Below are 20427 nucleotides of genomic sequence, written 5' to 3'. Positions count from 1 at the left end.
CTTAGAGTTTCTACACTAGAAAAGGTGAGATTGAGGTTGACAACCAGCTTTGCTACCATCTTGATTTCCGTGGAAGGATACTTTTCCTTGGTGGGACATCTGTCTCTGCCTCAATTCATAGGAAGCATCAGCAGTGTTTGAAGGAAGAAATATTCCTGAGGTTTTCCAGAGACAAAGGTAGGACGTGAGACTGCCATCGTCAGCCCTGGAAACTGCTCTTGTAACTTGGCCAAACGAGATGTCAAATCAGAGTGACTGTTCGGCAGCACCATGCTGGGCATGAATTTCTAACCAGCCTTTCCATACTACTGAGCTATCAACTTTGAGATGGGATGGGCAGCACTGTGATTGTTTACTAGAATCAAGGCAAACCTGGGCTTAAGTTGTCATCTAGTTCTGAAAAGAAGATAGTCATCTAGTTCTGAAAAGCAATTCAGAAAAAAAAGAAAGAAAATCAACAGGCAAATTGCAACGTATCTCTAAGCAAATATATCCAATAAAAAAAAAAAAACAGTCCAGATAGAGAAGATTGAAATAAATAAATGATCCTTCAACGCAAAGACACAGACATTGATTCACAAGAAACAACAGCAAAAAGAGAACTATCACTTCCCCAAATAGATAAAAGAAGGAACCAGTTACTGACCTTAACAAGACAGCAGTATATGATATCTATGACCAATAATTCAAACAGCAGTTTTAAGGAAATTCATTAATCTCTAAGATAACACAGGAGAGCAATCAGAAACTTATCAAAAATTTAACATTGATATTAAATTTAAAAAATCAAACAAATCTTGGAACTGAGAAATACATTTGGTGAACTGAAAAATTTATAAGAGGATCTCAATAGCAGAATGGATCAAGCAGAGGAAAATACTAGAGATCTCAAAGACAGGCTGTTTGACAATACACAGTCAGAGGAGAAAAAAGAATGAAAAGGAACAGATTACCTGCTAGATATAAAAATGTGCTCAAAATATTAAATTAAGAAATATTAGTGTTCAATTGAGAGCTGTGCAAGGGCAAGGGGTAGAGAGAATTTCAAAAGCAGCAAGGGGAAAGACATTAAAAAGCTTTAATTTGTTTGACAACAGACCTCTCAATAAAAACCCTAGATCCCAGGAAGGAGTGATATAACATTTTCAAAACGCTGAAAGAAAAAACTGCCATCCAATAATATTGTATACAGCAAAGCTATCCTTCAAATATGAAGGAAAGATAGAGAAAACAAAAAGCTGTGAGAATTCATACCACCAGATCAGTCTTACAAGAAGTGCTAAAGGGAGTTATTTAATCTGAAACAAAAAAGCACTCGTGTAAAAAAGAAAACATTTGGAGGTGTAAAATCCACTGTAAAATTAAGCACATGGACAAACTCAGAATGCTCTAATACTATAACCATGGTATGAATTCCAGTCATAAGTTTGGTATGAAGCCCAAAATACAAAGTCCTAAAAAATAATTATAGGTAGAAAAATCTGTTAAGAGAAAGGCTATATAAACATATCTAAATTGAGAAAATTTAAAGTCAAAATGTGGGAGATGTTATTAAAATGTAGAGTCTTTTCATTTACTAGTCATTTCTATTATTTTGTTTATGATCTAAAATAAATTATCATCTCTTTAATTTAACTTGTTATATCTATAACATGTATTTTATAAGCCTTACGGTAACAACAATGCAAAAAGTTATAGCTATTCACTAAAAATAAAAAGCCACAAATTAAAACACACTACTGGAGAAAATAACTTAACCACTAAGGAAGCCAGTAAGAAAAAAGAAGGGAAAAGAAAGAAAGGAAGAGGAGAGTTACAAAACAAAAAAAAGTAAGCAAAATAATGACAGAATGAAGTCCTTACTTATCAATGGTAATACTGAATGCAAATAAACTCAATTTTTCAATTAAAAGGCATAGAATGGTTGAATGGAATTAAAAAAAAATCCACTATATGCTGTCTACAAGAAACCCATTTTGCCTATAAAGATATGTATAGTTTGAAAGTAAAGAGCTGGGAAAAGATATTTCATGCAAATAGAAACCAAAAGAGGTCATATGTGCTATACTCATATCCAATAAAATACATCACAAATCCAAGATTGTAAAAAGAGATTAAAAGATTACTACATAGAGAAAGGAGTCAACCTAGCAAAAGAATATAACAATTATAAATATGCATCCAACACTGGAGCTCCCAGATATATAAAGCAAACACTAATAGATTTAAAGGGAGAGATACACTGAAATACAATAGCAGAGGAGTTTAACACTCCACTCTCAGTAATGGACAGATCGTTCAGACAGAAAATCAGCAAAGAGATATCAAAGCTAAACTACACACTAGACTAAATAGGCCTAATGGACATTTATAGAACATTTCATCCAGCTGCTGCAGGATACACATTCTTTTCATCAGCACATGGAATATTCTTCAGAATAGACCATGTCTTAAGCCAGAAAATAAGTCCCAACAAATTCAAGAAAGTATAAACTATATTAAGTATTTTTTCTATCCACGATGGAATAAAACTAGAAATCAACAATAACAGGAACTTTGGAAAATATACAAACACGTAAATTAATGTGTTTCTGGCTGACCAATGAGTCAATGAAGAAATTAAGAAGGAAATTAAAATTTTTTAAAAATAAGTGAAAATAGAAATAGAACATACCAAAACCTATGGGATACAGTAAAACTGAAGCTAAGAGGGCAATTTATAGCAACAAGCAGCTCTATCTAAAAAGCAGAAAGATTTTAAATAAACAACCTAACATGGCACTTCCAGGAGCTAGAAAAGTAAGAACAATCCAAACCCAAAATTAGTAGAAAGAAACAATAAAAATGAGAGCAAAAATAAATGAAATTGAAACTAAAAAATCCAGCAAATCAGTTAAACAAAAAGTTTGGTTTTTTGAAAAGATAAAAATGACAGATCTTTTGCTAGACTAAGAAAAAAGAGAGAAGACACAAATAAATAAAATCAGAAATTGAACAGGACACAAAACAAATGAGACAATAGAAACATAAAGAATCATTAGAAACTATTACTAACAGCTATACAGCAAAGAATTAGAAAACCTAGGAGAAATCTCACTCTGTTGCCCAGGCTGGAGTGCAGAAGCATCATCTCAGTTCACTGCAACCTCTTCCTCCCAGGCTTAAGTGATTCTCCCACCTCAGTCTCTCAAGTACCTGGCTATTTTTTTTTTTTTTTTGTAGAGATGGGGTTTTGCCATGTTGCCCAGGTTGGTCCTGAACTCCTGGGCTCAAGTGATTTCCCTACCTCAGTCTCCCAAAGTGCTGGGATTATAAAAATGAGCCACAACACCCAACATAAATTATTTTACACATACAACCTACAAAGATTGAATAATGAAGAATATAAAATCTGAACAAACCAATAATGAGTAATGAGATTGAAACTGCAATAAAAAGTCTTCCATGAAAGAAAAACTGAGAACTTGATGGTTTCCTGCTGAATTACACAAAACATTCTTTAGAAAACTAATATCAATTCCACTCAAACTCTTCACAAAAATTAAAGAGGAGGAAAAGCTTCCAAATTTATTCTACCAGGCCAGCATTACCCTGATACAAAAACCAGAGAAAAACAAAACAACAACAAAAAACTACAGAACAATATTAGTGATGAATATGTTGGAAAAATTCTCGACAATATACTAGCTAACTGAATTTAACAACACATTAAAAATATTAATCATGACCAAGTAGGAATCATGGCAGGGATGCAAGGATGGTTCAACACACACAAGTCAATAAATGAGATAATCACATTAACAAGACCAAGAACAATAAATATATGATTATTTCAATAGATGTCAAAAAAGCATTTGATAAAATTCAACATTGTTTATGATAAAATCCCTTAACAAGGTAAGCATAGACACAATATACCTAAATATAATAAAGGCCATATATGACAAACCCACAGCTAACATCATGATGAGGAGTAGGGAAAAATTGAAGGCCTTTCCTCTTAAGATTTGGAAAAAGACAAGCATGTCCACTTTCATGACTTTTATTCAACTTAATACTGGAAGTCCTGGACAGAGATATTAGGGAAGAGAAAGAAATAAAGGGCATCCAAATAGGAAAAGAAATCAAATTAGTCTTGTTTGCAAATAATATGATGTTATACTTAGAGAAACCTAAAGAACTGTTAATAAAACAGAAACTATTAGAACTAATAAATTCAGTAAGATTGCAGAATACAAAATCAACATACAAAAATCAATAGCATTTATATAAGCCAACAGCAAATAATCTGAAAAAGAAATCAAGAAAGCAATCCCATTTACAATAGCTACACAGAATATCAAATACCTAGGAATAAATTCAATCAAAGAAGTGAAAGATCTATACTACAAAACCTGTATAACACTGATGATAGAAATGGAAGATGACACAAAAGGAAAGATATTCCATGCTCATGGATTGGAAGAATCAATATTGTTAAAATGACCACACCACCTAAAGAAATTTGTATATTCAATGCAATCTCCAAAAAATGTCAATGACATTCTTCATAAAAATAGAAAAGAATTCTAAAATTCATGTGGAATCAAAAAAGTACCCTGAATAGCCAAAGCAATTCTGAGCAAATACAACAAAACTGAAGGCATCACACTATCTAACTTCAAAATATACTGCACAGCTATAGTAACCAAATCAGCATGTTACTGGTGTGAAAACTGACATATAGACCAATGGAAGAGAGTAGAGAGCTCAGATATAAACCCATGCATTACAGTCAACTCGTTTTTGACACAGGTGCCAAGAACATTTAATGGAAAAAGGACAGCCTCCTCATTAAATGGTGTGGGGAAACAGAAAAATAACATACGCAGAAGAATGAAAAGACCCTTTTTATACATAACCATATATAAAAATCAAATCAAAATGGATTAAATATTTTAACTGAAGACCTATAACTATGAAAATACTAGAGGAAAACATTGGGGAAAAGATCCAGGACATTGGTCTGCGTAAAGATTTTGTGTGTAAGATCTCAAAAGCATAGGCAATCAAAGCAAAAATATACAATTAGGATTACATCAAGCTAAAATTATTCTGCACAGCAAAGGAAATAGTCAACAAAGTGAAAAGACAACCCATAAAATGGGATAAAATGTTCTCAAATTATCAATCTGACAAGGGATTAATAAGCAGAATATCTAAGGAGCTCAAATGATGCAATAGCAAAAAATAAATAATGCAATAAAACAATGAGGAAAAGATATGAATAGACATTTCTCAAAAGAAGACATATAAATGACAAAAAAATTATATTTTTAAAATGTTCAACATCACATATCATCAGAGAAATGCAAATTAAAACACAATGAAATAACATCTCACCCCGGGTATAATGCCTTTTATAAAAAATGAAATAACAGGTGCTGGCAAAGATGTGGAGAAAGGGGAATCTTAATACACTGTTGGTGGGAATGCAATTAGTACAGTCACTATGGAAAACTGTATGGAGGTTTCTCAAAAAATTTAAGACAGAACTATCATATGATCCAGCATTTCCACTACTGAGTATATATTCAAAGGGAAAAATCATAATATTGAAGAGATATCTGCACTTCCATGTTTATTGCAGCGCTATTCACAATAGCGAAAATATGAAATCAATCTATGTCTGTCAACGGATTAATGGATAAAGAAATGTGGTGTGTGTGTGTGTGTGCACACACACACACAGTGGAATATTATTTAACCATAAAAAGAAGGAAATCCTGTCACTCGCAGCAACATGAATGGAGCTGGAGACCATTATGTTAAGTGAAATAAGACAAAGTCCGAAAGACAAATAGCAAATATCACATGTTCTCACTCATTTGGAAGAGTTAAAAAAAAAAAAAAGTGGATCTTAGGAAGATCGAGAGTAAATTGGAGGTTACCAAAGTCTGGGAAGTGTACTGGGGAGGGCAGGATGAAGAGAAGTTGATTAATGGGGTAAACATACAATTTCATAGAAGATATAACACTTACTGTTTGAGATATCAGTAGGGTGACTATAGTTTACAATATCTATTGTATATTTCAAAAGTAGCTAGAAGAGAATAATTTGAATGTCTAGCATAAAGAAAAGGCAAATATTTAAGGTGATAATTATTCCATTTACACTGATTTGATCTTTAGAAATTATAGGAATGTATTAAATTATCAATGTAGTACCAAAATATGTACATCTATTATGTATCAATGAAAAATTAATTTAAAAATTCTACATCCTTCTTCCTGGCTTTGCAGAGTTAAAGCAGGGAAGTAGGTTTAAGGATGTATGCACACACACACATGTGTGTGTGTGTGTGTGTGTGTGGTGGGGGAGGGTAGATGACTGGCTTCCTTCACTGCTCCCATACTGAGGTGGAAGAAATGCTTTCTTACAGAGGAAAGATCCTACTTGGTTACTAGCCAAATATATTCAACACTCCCAGACAAGGAGTGTATTTGAGGTCTAGAGAGAGACTTCTCTAGGGGAGAGAAAAATGATTTTGTTAACGTAAAGAATAATATATTTAGCCTCAGATTTTTGCATGTTTCCACTTATGCAGTGTATTGACTTTTATTGCAACTCTGCTACAGAATTTCGTGACTCAGGGTAACATTTTTAATAGTTGAGGTTTCCCAAGATTAGAATAGGATTTCTTTGGGCTGGCAGATGTTCCTGGCAAGGATAGCATTCAGATTGTCTGATTATCTGTTGTGGATATTGTTGGGTTGGTGACTGTTTTAACTGGGATGTAAGCCTATGTTATTTTGTAAGACATTTCTAATATTAATGTGTTATGATTTTATCAATTTGGAAAAAGGAAAGATTAGTTTGATTCAGTAGTAAGAGAAAGTATAAAAGGAGAAGTAGGTTTTGAAAGATAAAAGATGGGTCAACTTTTCCTGTGTGGTAACATGTGAGGGACAGTTCAGTCAGAAAGAGAACCTAAACAAAGCGTAGCAGTGATGATCATCGGGTATGTGAATTGCTTGTCAAACAAAGAACTTTGCAACCAAATTGAGATTAGGAATCAAATTTCCCCTACTCCCGAGGACTCACTCTAGTCTGTCTGCAGTGTAAGGTCTTGTGATTCATGCAATTTTAGGTAACTTAACCCCCATTAAAATATAAATGTAAATTTTATTTAAAAATATATTATATAGAGAGAATATATTATTAACATAAAAGATGAGAAAGAATTTTCTGAGGAATCGGTAATAGTATAAATAAAGTATAATGGAAAATGTGATGTTTATATTGATGTATCAAAATGGATGATAGATTTGAATAGACATTTCCCAAAAGAAGAAATACAAATGACCAGCAGGTATATGAAAAAATGTTCAGTATCACTAATCATCAGGCAGGTGCAAATGAAAACCAGAATTGTGTATCACCTCACTCTGATTAGAATGACTATTAAGACAAAATTTAGCTTGCTGACATGGATGTGGAGGCAAAATTAACATGCTGGCATGGATGTGGAGACAAAAAATTAACATGCTGGCATGGATGTGGAGAAAGGGGAACTTTTATACATTATTGGTGGGAATGTAAAGTAGTATAACCATTACGGAAAATAGTAAAAGGTTTCTCAAAAGATTAAAACTGGAACTACCATATGATCCAACAATCCCACTACTAGGTATACATCCAAAGGAAATGAAATCGGTATGTTGAAGAGACAGCTACTGTATTAGTTCTCACGCTGCTAATAAAGACATACTTGAGATGGGGTAATTTATAAAGTAAAGAGTTTAATGGACTCACAGTTCCACATGGCTAGGGAGGCCTCACAATCATGGCAGAAGCCTATGGAAGAGCAAAGGGATGGCTTACATGTTGTCAGGCAAAAGAGCGTGTGCAGGAGAACTCCCCTTTACAGAACCATCAGATTTTGTGAGACTTATTCACTATCACAAGAACAACCTGAGAAAAACCTACCCCCATAATTCAATACCTCCCACCAGGGTCCCTCCCACTATATGTGGGGATTATTACAGTCTAAGGTGAGATTTGGGTGGGGACACAGAGCCAAACCATATCTTCTGCTCCCTCATGTTTATTGCAGCACTATTCACCATGGCTAAGATAGGGAAACAGCCTAAGTGCCCATTGATGGATGAATGGATAAAGAAAATGTGGTATATATACATAATGGAATACTATTTGGCCATAAAAAATAAATCTATGGTAACATGGATGGACCTGGAAGACATGCTAAGTGAAGTAAGACAAGCACTGAAAAACATATCTTTCATGTTTTCATTCATATGTGGGAGGTAAAAAATTGGATCTCATGAAGATAGTAAATTGGTGGCAACCAGAACCTGGGAAGGTGGGAAGGGATAGAAAGAGATTGGGTAATGGGTATAACGTTATAGTTAGGCAGGAAGAATACGTTCTGGTGCTCTCTTGCACAGTGTGGTGACTATAGTTAACAATATCGTACATTTAAAAATAGCTAGTAAGAGAAGATTTTGAATGCTCTCATAACAAAGAAGTGATAAGTGCTTGAAATGATGGATACACTAAATATTCTGTTTTTGTCATTATACAATGTATATTTGCATCAAAACACCACACATAAATATGTAAAATTGGTATGTCAGTTATAAATAAAATACAACCTAACACATTAATTAAATAGCAAAGGATATATCTCCAAATACCAAGTTATCAAACCAGCACGTAACAAAAAATGTATGTTCATTAATTCCATTTAGAGACATGTATTCATTATGATATTCACAAGATCCTCATTATTTCTACAAAAATTTATTTATCAGGTACTTAAGATAATTTGAAATAATAATTTGCCTGAGGAGTAAATGTAAGTATATTAACCAAATTATGATTTGAATCATGAGCAAATTACCTTCAATATGGCAAAAACAGATTTACACACACACACACACACACACACACACACACCTCTTACTGAAAAGCTAAGGTTTCACCTCCCAGGCAAGTCTGGTGTTAACATACTTTACATCCTCCAAACCACGAACTAGCTGGGGCTACTTCCCTAAAGTAAGCCACCTCTTTTTAACCAAAATTGAGCAAAACATTCATTCCATTTCGTGGTGTTTCAACGTGTACCTTTTTAGAAATGATGAAGTAAGGAAAACTAACCCTAAATCAACTACTAAAGCCCATTAGAGTGTGCTTGTTTGCATATTTTTGCTTTATATGGATAACACACTCCAGATTGCTGCAGAACAAAAGCAACATGAACTTCTAGGCTGAATGAGATACAGGGTTGCAGCTGATATTTTCTGGTACAGCCCATTCAGAACTCACATGGCAGCTAAAGTGTTGCTGATGCGTCTGTCACAGATCAGCACTTCTTGGATATTTGCGTGAACAGAGAGGTTCAGAAGTATTGAATCTGGAAACTTGTAGGAGTTCAAGGACAACTGAATGTGCTACTCAGAAAAATGCATCTTACGTAGATGTGAACCCTTGGAATTCAATTATCACTGCTGAGATTATATTCCACCACTGGAGTCCATCTTTCTGATATAAAAGTAGGAAACTACATAAAATGAAATTGTTAGTTTATTCAGTGTAAAATTTCAGCTTGTGAGGGCTAATGGAGAGCCAAACAACTTAGAAGTAGTGGATTTTGGCGCAAAAGAACAGGAAAAAAAGATCTGTTGAGTGATTGACAGCTCAGATTCTGAAAGGAAAAAACACTCCAACTTGTTTAAAGAGGTACAGATAATAATGTGCTTCTGAATATTCAAGCACATCCTGTTATTTTAAAGTTTAAGTCTAAATCGAGTAAAAGAATAAAAAACCTAAATTTAAAAATACAATTCCAACTCAAGAGAATCAGAATTTCTTAATACTCAAATTACACTTCTATGCTTTCAAAAGTTATAGTTCATACTTAAAAATTTTAAAGTTCTATGTTGGACAAATCAATGTCAAAACCTTTGAAAAAACCAAGTTCTGAGTGCCAGAATTATGTAAATTGTTCCTTAATTTATGCATGTGTCAGCACAGAACATTTAACAGTTAAGAACTGCTATAGTCTGCTTAATGAAAAGTTAAAGAGACTGTGTTATTTGATGTTTAACAATGTTAGAAGACAAATTCTATGAAGCCTATCTCTTTTAGATAGTGCAATCTTAGTACTCTACAAATGAGAATAAGTGGCATGTTTACTTGGCCCAAATGTAAAATAACTTTTGCCCATAGTGCCAGACTCAACTTTATACCACTCTCATTTTAAAATCCAATCATTCAAAATGATTTAATCTTCAGAATACATTAGAAAACACCAATTTGTAAAAATAAGTAACTGCAAAGAGAAAGTGCTCAACCTTACTCTGCAATTTAGTCTCTCATTCAAGATTCTATATTAATTTATTTTTGTTAAAATGACAAATACTTGTATAGCACTACGTGGAGACACTCTTCCATATACTTTTTATTTTATTATTATTATTATTATTTGAGATGAAGTCTCACCTTGTTGCCCAGGCTTGAGTGCAATGGCACCACCCTCTTGGCTCACTGCAACCTCCTCCCCACTACCTCAGCCTCCCAAGTGACTGGGACGACAGGCATGTGCCACCACACCTGGCAAATTTTTTGTATTTTTAGTAGAGGTGGGGTTTCACCATGTTGGCCAGGCTGGTCTCGAACTCCTGGCCTCAAGTGATCCACCTTCCTTAGCTTCCCAAAGAGCTGGGATTACAGGCGTGAGCCACCACATCCGACCTCCATATACTTTATTAATATTAATTCATTAATCACCATTAGATTTCTATAATACGTGTTTGACAGGTGAGGAAACTGGGCTGAGGTTTAGTCATTTCTCCAAGGTTACACAGCTACTAAAAGGCTTAGCCAGGATTTGAACCCAGAAAATCTGGCTCCAGAGTTCACATTTTTAAGCCACACTCCACAATATTTATACTCCACACGGATCCACCCAAGAGAAGACCATTTGGGATCACAAGCTGAGCAAAGAGAAAACGACATCAAATTTGAATCACTCATAATATCTAATATTATTTAATGTGTTAGACATGGTGAAAATCATGGAACATTTTTGTCATCCAGTTTCAATTTTCATTTCTGATGGGATTTTTCTTGATGATCAGAAGTATCACTTACAACAATTTCAGCAATTTTTCAGAGAAGAGGAGGGACCTTTGTCAAATGCTGAAATATTCAAAGTTTTAATACAGTTTTTCCATTTTGTTGTAAATACTTATCTGTTCTTGTGAGATAGTAACACTGTTACAGAATCTGGAGGGGCAAATTAAAACTGTTCAGTTATTAAATAAAAAAAAAAAAAAGCCCACAAAATCATCAAACGGTTTCTAACCTGCTATATTTGACAGCTATTTAGCAAATGTAAACTATTTATCAACATATATATATTAATTTTCTCAATTGTAATATTTATACTAATATGTCACTTTGGGACAATGTTATTATATTTGTATTTACTTTTTATTGTACTCCTGTTCATTGCTATGTTAAGTATCTGCTCAGAGCAGATACATCTGAGCCCTGCCTGGCATTTTACTAAGTGTGGTGCACATGTGCTATGGGTAGGCCTGAGTATAAAAAGAAGATTTTTAATTAATATTAGTTTTTTAAAAATATATTTTAGAAAAAAAGAAAATATTTGTTTAAAGACTGAATAAACAATGAGTTAGCATAGTTGTACAAGTAAACACTTTTTCATATAATGTCTTTGGACATTTTTATTAAATATAATTTAGTATGTGCATTTAGCTATAGTTTTTCTTTACCAATTTAAAATAATATAAAAGGTATAAAAAGAATACAATTTGATTTTATCATTTATTTAAGAAAACTCTGAAGTACCTTTTTAGAAATGGACCTGGGAAAACATTGTCTAAAGACATCATTCTAAATGCCTATAAGTTTCCAATAGACATTTATTGCTACATTTTCCATACTTCTTTTTTGGTCATTCAGCCCCACTGGGAGATTGATATTTTCATGGTGCCCCTGTTTGAGTTTACACTCAGATATCTTCACTCCCCAAATCGCCTGATCAACTTCCTTCTTTACACCTCTCGTTCTCCTGAAAATTTGCCTGTTTTGAAATGATCTACTTCTCTCTAATTCTTAAGGTAAATTTTTAATCTGACGGATCCAGTGTAACATTTCTATGGGATGGGTTCAAGATGGAAAGTGAAGCTTTACGCCACAAACTCTTTAACGTGGACACATTCATTTTTGTTTTTGTTTTTGTTTTGTTTTGCTTTTATTATACTTTAAGTTCTGGCATACATGTGCAGAACGTGCAGGTTTGTTACATAGGTATATACACGTGCCATGGTGGTTTGCTGCACCCATCAACCCATCACCTACCTTAGGTATTTCTCCTAATGTTGTCCCTCCCCTAGCTCCCCACCCCCTGACAGGACCTGGTGTGTGATGTTTCCCTCCCTGTGTCCATATGTTCTCATTGTTCAGCTCCCACTTGTGAGTGAGAACATGCAGTGTTTGGTTTTCTGTTCCTGTGTTAGTTTGCTGAGAATGACAGTTTCCAGCTTCATCCATGTTCCTGCAGAGGACATGAACTCATCCTTCTTTATAGCCGCATAGTATTCCATGGTATATATGTGCCATATTTTCTTTATCTAGTCTAACATTGACGGGCATTTGGGTTGGTTCCAAGTCTTTCCTATTGTGAATAGTGCTGCAATAAACATATGTGTGCATGTGTCTTTATAGTAGAATGATTTATAATCCTTTGAGTATATACCCAGTAATGGGATTGCTGGGTCAAATGGTATTTCTGGTTCTAGTTCCTTGAGGAATCACCATATTGTTTTCTACAATGGTTGAACTAATTTACACTCCCACCAACAATGTAAAAGTGTTCCTATTTCTCCATGTCCTCTCCAGCATCTGCTGCTGCTTCCTGACTTTTTTTTTTTTTTTTTGAGACAAAGTCTGGCTCTGTAGCCCAGGCTGGAGTGCCGTGGCACGATCTCGGCTCACTGCAAGGTCCGCCTCCCGGGTTCACGTCATTCTCCTGCCTCAGCCTCCCAAGTAGCTGGGACTACAGGTGCCCACCACCATACCCGGCTAATTTTTTTGTATTTTTTTTAGTAGAGATGGGTTTTCACTGTGTTAGCCAGGATGGTCTTAATCTCCTGACCTTGAGATCCACCCACCTCAGCCTCCCAAAGTGCTGAGATTACAGGCGTGAGCCACTGCGCCTGGGCGCTTCGTGACTTTTTAATGATCGCCATTCTAACTGGCATGAGATGGTATCTCATTGTGGTTTTGATTTGCATTTCTCTAATGACCAGTGATGATGGGCTTTTTAAAATATGTTTGTTGGTCACATAAATGTCTTCTTTTGAGAAATGTCTGTTCATATCCTAGGCCCACTTTTTGATGGGCTGTTTTTCTCTTGTAAATTTATTTAAGTTCTTGGTAGATTCTGGATATTAGCTCTTTGTTATATGGATAGACTGCAAAAATTTTCTTCCATTCTGTAGGCTGCCTGTTCACTCTGATGATAGTTTCTTTTGCTGTGCAGAAGCTCTTTAGTTTAATTAGATCCCATTTGTCAATTTCAGGTTTTATTGCCATTGCTTTTGGTGTTTTAGTCATGAAGTCTTTTCCCATACCCATGTCCTGAATGGTATTGCCTAGGGTTTTTTCTAGGGTTTTTATGGTTTCAGATTTTACATTTAAGTCTTTAATCCGTCTTGAGTTAATTTTTGTATAAGGTGTAAGGAAGGACTCCAGTTTCAGTTTTTTTTTTTTGCATATGACTAGCCAGTTTTCCCAACACCATTTATTAAATAAGGAATTCTTTCCCCATTTCTTGTTTTTGTCAGGTTTGTTGAAGATCAGATGGTTATAGATGTGTGGCATTGTTTCTGAGGTCTCTGTTCTGTTCCAGTGGTCTATATATGTATTTTTGTACCAGTACCATGCTGTTTTGGTTACTGTAGCCTTGTAGTATAGTTTGAAGTCAGGTAGCGTAATGCCTCCAGCTTTGTTCTTTTTGTGTAGAATTGTCTTGGCTATACAGGGTCTTTTTGGTTCCATATGAAATTCAAAGCAGTTTTTTCCAGTTCTGTGAATAAAGTAAATGGTTGCTTGAGGTAGTTTGATAGGGATAGCATTGAATCTACAAATGACTTTGAGCAGTATGACCATTTTCATGATATTGGTTCTTCCTATCCATGAGCATGGAATGTTTTTCCATTTGTTTGTGTCTTCTCTTATTTGACCAGTATTTTGTAGTTCTCCTTGAAGAGGTCCTTCACATTCCTTGTAAGTTGTATTCCTAGGTATTTTATTCTCTTTGTAGCAATTGTGAATGGGAGACATATTCATTTTTTTAAACAGTGATCTCATAATAACTCAAATTTTGAACTTTTGAATTTTTAAAATAATTTCCTTTGAATCTTTACCATGAACTTTTAAAACATGCACAAAATTTGAAAGATAACACAATGTATCCATTATTTAACATTCATAATTTTCAATATTTTGCTAATTTTATTTCATCTATCATCCTATCCCATTTTTGACATATATTAAATCATGTTGCAAACAATTCATAATTTTGTCTAATATACTTTATAATGTAGCTGTAAATAATACATGTCTTTTAGCACAACCATAATACCAACAGTACTCTAAAAACTAACAATAATTTAAATTAATTATTTAAAAAGTAGTGTTGTTTACAGTTGTCTCAAAAATGTAAATTTACAGTTGACATGATTATATCAGTTTCCAACCAAGCTCTCTGTATGCCAAAGTCAATATTTTAATGGTTGATATTTCTGACTAGATAGAAAAGTTGTGCCATGCTCTCTAGCATAGTGTGAGATAAAAACAATGGAAGACTGTTTTGTTTACAGTTAAGGGATGTCCCAGCTCTACATTCAGACTGAGTTCAGATCATGTGCTGTGTTAGTCATGAACTGTGTGATACTGCGCAAGTTTCTTAGCATCTCTGAGCCTGTTTCTTCATCTGTAAAATGGGAATTGTATGTATTAAATGAGCATATATATTTAAAAACAGTTTGCACAGTCCTTAGAAATAGTTGTAAATGCATTTACTTTATTACTTAATGTACATGTCTTTTCCTCTTTGTGTGGGTTTTGTTTTAAGATATGAAAATCCTGGATATCAGTTTCTCAGGAAAATATAATCACAAGGGAGCTAGTTCTTCCTGAACCTCACTTGCAGAAAAAAGGCACTTCTAGATGGGTGTTTTACCTAAGGATTTAGAGATGTGATCAAATTAAAACTGATTTATAGCACACTCTTAGTATGAAAACATATTGGAGAACTTCATCGGTAAATTTCATGCTGTGTGTGCCCTGAGTACCACCTATGTATGTGTATCATGGAGACAATGCTAGAGTATCCCAGATATTCCGATGAAATTCAGTTAATTAGAAGTTTAAATATTCACTGGAATGTTTGAAAACAAGGAAAATTGTGTTTATTTAATTAGGGATACAAGAGTACCATCCAGTGATCAAATTCAGTAAACTACAGACACGTGGCCCTTAGAAACCCAGTATATGATGGAGGGACATGTACCACTGATACAAAGTACATGAAATAACAGAAAACAGGAAAATTTTCTAATTTTATAGAGTTTTCTGGTAGAGTATCACCTGATGTTTATTCCTATTTTGATCAGCTGGACTGTTATGTTCTTGTTGTATTCCTGTCGATTTTCCCTGAGATTTTGTTTTGCGTGTCATAATAAAAAACCGTTAGCATCTGATGAAACTTTGTTAAAGACAAAATTCTAATAACAGGAAAATGAAACTTTGCATTAATGAATAATAATAATAATAATAATGGCTAATATATTTTGAATGCTTATTATATGTCAATGTACTTTGCTCTTTACGTTTATTATCTCATTTAATACAGGAATTCTATGAGATATTATATTCATTTTTCATCTGTAATTAGATTAAACAGATTATGTTGCAACATTGCATTACTAGTAAGTGTGGAAGACATTATGATAAGTGTGATCTTCATGAGATGGCACTGAGCTTGATTACATACTACCTAATTCCATACTATTTCAGTCTTGTCAATTATCAAACTAAAGCATAAAAATGCCTAAGAATTAGAGATAATGAAATATGACATTTGTCTACAGGTGACCTTATGACTGAAAATATCTCAACTACTATGTCATACTATTGTAATTATAAAAGAAATTGATACAAACAAATTGATCAAGTTATGTAGTAATATGTTGTACTTGTGAAAGGGCATATATTAATTTTTAAACTATTACTTTAAGTAATTAAAAAAAGCACTGGTTCTCTTTCACTCTAGACCAGAGTTTCTTAGCTGTGAGTCAGATAATTCTTTTTTTGCAGAGGACTGTACTTTTAATTGTAGGGTGAATATTGTCTTCAGCTACCCATTCCCAGGATCAGAGTGATGAAATACGTGTGGTGGTCCTTGAAAAAGGCTCTCATAAATAATCACCTTCTTATTTTTATCTAGGCCCATTCTGCATTATTGTTGGAAATATTGAACACATATAGATAGTGGGGCAGGGTAGCTGTGAATAAAACAAAGCTCTATTCTATCACACTTATAGTCTAATGGAAATAAAATAATGACTTTTAGTCAAAGTTTAAAAATTACTTCATGTCAGAAATTAATTCCAAAATTATATCATTTATGTTCTGGTAGAACCCTCTCTGCAAAAATCTTATTGCAAGACTCTTTTCTATTTGTAAAGACTAATCACTGTATATGGTGAGTGCAGCCTAGATTTCTCATAGTTTTGTGTTTTGCCCTTATTTATGTTATTGAAAAAATGATACCTAGCTCTAGGTGAAATATTTTAATGAACTGACAACCAAAAATAAGTAATTAACTCCTTATTTCCTCAATATAGAGCAATACTTTTGTTTTCTTTTGCTATCAGGTGGTAGAAAGAAGTTACAAGTAGAACAAAAGCACTGGAGAATAAACAAAGATAATCAAGATAAAAAAACGGAGGCAATAGGGCATGTAGGTGGGGACACTACTAAAATTTTAAAGACAATTGTAGTATAGTTTTTAACTAGTAGAGTGACTATTGGTATGGGTTCATAAGTAGTTTTTGAAAAAATAAAAAGATGAATAATTGAACAAACTCTCCAAGTCTTAATTTCCTCATACATAAAGAAAAGGTTATATGTACTCTTGATATCATTCAAGAAACTCATAAAGAATAAGTGAACAAATGAGTTTGAATGTAGTTTATTTATAAAGATCAAATAAAATGTGTATGATATAAGTCATCTCTACTTTCCATTAAAATACACATAAATTTACAAAAAGATAGCATTTGGCAATATCACTGTGAGAAGACTTTCGGTTTTAGCTTGAGCAAAGTTTCAAGACACTACCTGGTCATTTCTTTTCATGGTTTTCAAATTATCTTAACGATTCATACTAAACATGGGGTTCAATTTGTATTTGCAGATTTTGTTACTGGTATACTTTTTTACCTTTGTATTTGACCTTGCCTTGCTAATATCAGCAATAGTCTCAGAATTTAAGAAGTATTTTTGGTAGCTACAAATTATAACAAAGTAAATCATAGTTCTTTTGCATTTACCTCTGAGACTATTCTTCATCTTTGCAAGAAACAAATAAATAGACATAAGAAATGCAGGTAGGCACTTTTGCACTGGCAAATCAAATTAATTTGGCAGATATATTTAATTTTGCCTGCAAGCAACTATTCAGTGCTAAATTATTAGAAGTATATTACTGGATGGGATATGTTATAGGGTCCTAGAAAACTATGCATAAATTCAAATTCATTAGTTGAACATAAGTTCCTCTAGTAGAACAAGAATCCCTCCATGATGAGGTAACCAAAGTAAAAAATGTGTATTTGTTATTTTACATGTTCCAGGTTGACTTTACAGAAGACTTATAATATTATCAGTAATACAGTGTCAAGCTATATGATATTTACTTTCGGTTAATTTGGGGGGAAAAGTGTATTCAAACATACCAAATATATATTCTAAATATATTCCAAAGAAACACTAAACTAATGGAATAGGCATAGATGAATTTTATAAAAGCTTTTAAATGCACAAGGGTGAGCTAACCATCCAAAGGAAAACTCTAGAGTATCCTTTTAGAAAATGAAGTTTCTTCTGTCAAGTCAAAACTCACCTTATTTCAACTACTCTGTATGTTCATGTTCTGGCATGTTGGGTTTTCTTCAAGAGAAGCACTCATTGACTTTGTAGTGTGGAGAAACTTTCTATTAGTATTTACAAGCTCAATGCTGCCTTGTCTTGTGAAACATGTTATTAACTGGTAATCCACACAACATCCCTTGTTAAATAGGTCATTATTATTATCTTCACTTTCCAGCTGAGGAAACACACCAAGAGAGGTCACGGAGTGGTGAGTCAGGGCCAGGATTAGCAATGAAAAGCACCCAGTTGTCAGTGCTTTCGTTGGTCCACCCGGCCACGTTAAATAGGTGAGATGGCTTGCCTGGATAGCCACAAAGAATGGGAGCCGGCCCAGACCTTGTATAACCAAACTGCTAATAAAGGTAGCCTGTGTAGTTCTTGCTTCTGGACTTCATACAAGTTATCCTAAATTTGAATTGGTGGGGCCCTCACTAATGTTCTTGACCTAGTTCCTGAACGTTGCCCTTACTATTCCTCACCTTATGGCACCATCACACTGAAACCCTATGAGTTTACCTGTGGTTTGCTCTACTCTGAACTCATTTCTGAGTAGAGAAAGATAAATAGTACTGAGGGGATTTTACAACCTGGGGTGATATTTCTGGAGGGACTAAAATCTGTGTTAATTCTCTCGAAATAACTAGACAAAATTTATAACTTTTGCATTTTTCTTATCTAAATACTTTTTGAGAAAAAAAGAATGCATATGTAATAAAAAAACTATCTGAAATTCTAGACAATAGCCAGGGCACAGGTAATAGATATGATACTGCATTGTATAATTTATTAAATATTGATAGCAGCGAGGCCATGAATTTTATAAATAATTCAGCTTCCAATTATTAAGAAAACGTCACTGTATCTAGCATTTCAACTTTAAAAAGGTATGATCAAGAGAAGGGTAATAATGCAGGAAATAGTGCAAAACTCTCTTAAGAACATCTAATAGCAAACAAAAAAAACCTGGGCTTTGGTGGAACTACATAGATTTCACAGTTTTTGAAATGTGCAAGGCATGGGGGTTATCAATAATATTTATCAAAAACATTCATATTTTAGTTAATCTAATATCATATTGGGAAATAAAGACATTTGTTCAAAGTAACATGTAATAGCTGACCTATTGCTAAAATATCCTATCAATATATAATATTTAATATATTTGGTTTAGTTTGTGAAAATGTTTTAAAATCTTTTGCTTTATTTAAAGAACTATGATCTAAGTCAGATTTTTCTTAATTTGAATGAAAAATATCCTCTGGAGAAAAAAATAACAAAACATACCAAAGCAAACAGAAAAATAAATAGAAGTTCAGACTAAGCCAATATATACAAATGCAATCGAATATATTATTTAAAACCTTCACTCTAATGAAAAAATCTTTGGCTCAGATGGATTCACTGTCAAATTCTTTAAAAAATTTGGAAAAAAATATATTATTTCTGCCAAACACTTTTAGAGGAGAGGAAAAGAAAGGACAATTCCCAACTCACCTTGAGTCAACATAGCCTTTCCTCTAAAATGTTACAAGGGCCTTATGAGAAAAGGAAAATACAAGTAAGTTTCTTTCAGAAACATAGTTGAAAATTTCTAAACAAAATGTGAGCAAATCAAATAATAAAACAGATAATACATCAACACTAAGTAAGGTTGTTATTAGGCCTATAAGACAAGTTTAACATTCAGAAGCAATTAATCTAATCAACCACATTGACAGAAAAAGTGAGAAGATGGCATAAAGTTATCTCAATAGATGCAAGAAATCCTTTGATGAAATTTGATATTCTTTCATGATAAAAGCTTTTAACAAACTGGAAACAAAGAATAATCTTCTTAATCTGAAAAAGAATATCTACAAATGTCTATTGTAAGCATTATATTTAATAATGAAATATAAAAATTTCTTACCAATATTGAGAATAAGGTAAGGGTTTCTGATACTATCACTTCTGTTCAGCTTTGTCCTGGATGCCCTAGCCCATGCAATACTGTTATAAAAATAAATACAAATTATAAAGTTTGGAAATAAACATTGTATGCAAATAGCACTAACTGTGCACACAAAATACACGAAGCATCTGCAGATATATGTATTAGAATTTGCTTAGTATTAGAATTAGAGAATCAAAAATGTTAAAGAAAGCATTAAATTTAGCATGAAGTGCGTCAAATT

The 20427-nt window shown here is 33.5% G+C and overlaps 1 long non-coding RNA gene across 1 annotated transcript; it reads right to left on the bottom strand.

Moving 5' to 3' along the window:
- Positions 1-11037: 11037 nt before the first annotated feature.
- Positions 11038-20181, bottom strand: LOC117079022. The gene is made up of 3 exons (XR_004435252.1): positions 20163-20181; positions 19748-19788; positions 11038-11290 (listed from the first exon to the last, which is right to left on the bottom strand). It is a non-coding gene; the product is annotated as an uncharacterized LOC117079022 (long non-coding RNA).
- Between the last annotated feature and the right edge of the window lie 246 nt (positions 20182-20427).

The sequence above is a fragment of the Trachypithecus francoisi genome, unplaced genomic scaffold, assembly GCF_009764315.1.
Source record: "Trachypithecus francoisi isolate TF-2019V2 unplaced genomic scaffold, Tfra_2.0 Lachesis_group7, whole genome shotgun sequence".
Taxonomy (NCBI): Eukaryota; Metazoa; Chordata; class Mammalia; order Primates; family Cercopithecidae; genus Trachypithecus; species Trachypithecus francoisi.
This window is presented reverse-complemented; position numbering and strand designations above follow the sequence as displayed.